The following is a 600-nucleotide window of genomic DNA, read 5'->3' as shown; positions in this document are numbered from 1 at the left end:
GGGGCATCCCCTGCGACTGCGACTCTCTTCAGAAGCCCGCGTGGCCGCGGCGGGGGACTTGTCTATCGAGCCAGTAGCTCCAGCGCCGGCGACAGGCGCTGCAGGACCGAGGTCATGTAGGTCTGTAGACAGCCCGAGCCGGGGCGGGGTCAAGCCCCTAACCTAACGGCCCAGCGGCCAACGACGGGCGGCGCTCTCTTTACAGCCCATGTAATCCAGGGCGCGTAATCCGCACTTACGCCTTCTCTCGGCGTGTGGACGTTAGCGGACATGGTCTGGGCCCGAGGGTCAGGATGGACGTTAGCGGACATGCGGTACCTCGACGGCCGGTTCGGGGAACCGGCCGAGGGATAATCCCTGGCTAATCCCAGCGGGGACCGCCAAGTGTGTCGTTTGCGGACATACGGCGGCGGTGGCGGCCTAGGGACCGTCAGGCTCTAGTGCACTCGGGCGGAGGGCAAAGACGACCGGTTGGTATATCAGAGTACATATTCAGCACTTGAACTAAACATTAACGTGTCAGCAGCTAGTACTTTCTGGCGGGCAAATCGTCGTTTGCGGCAGTAATCGATTCCTGAAGTCAGATGGGCGTCGCTCCAT

Source organism: Frankliniella occidentalis, unplaced genomic scaffold (assembly GCF_000697945.3).
Source record: "Frankliniella occidentalis isolate FOCC.00 unplaced genomic scaffold, Focc_3.1 Scaffold17, whole genome shotgun sequence".
NCBI classification, from domain to species: domain Eukaryota; kingdom Metazoa; phylum Arthropoda; class Insecta; order Thysanoptera; family Thripidae; genus Frankliniella; species Frankliniella occidentalis.
Note: the sequence above shows the minus strand (reverse complement) of the source record.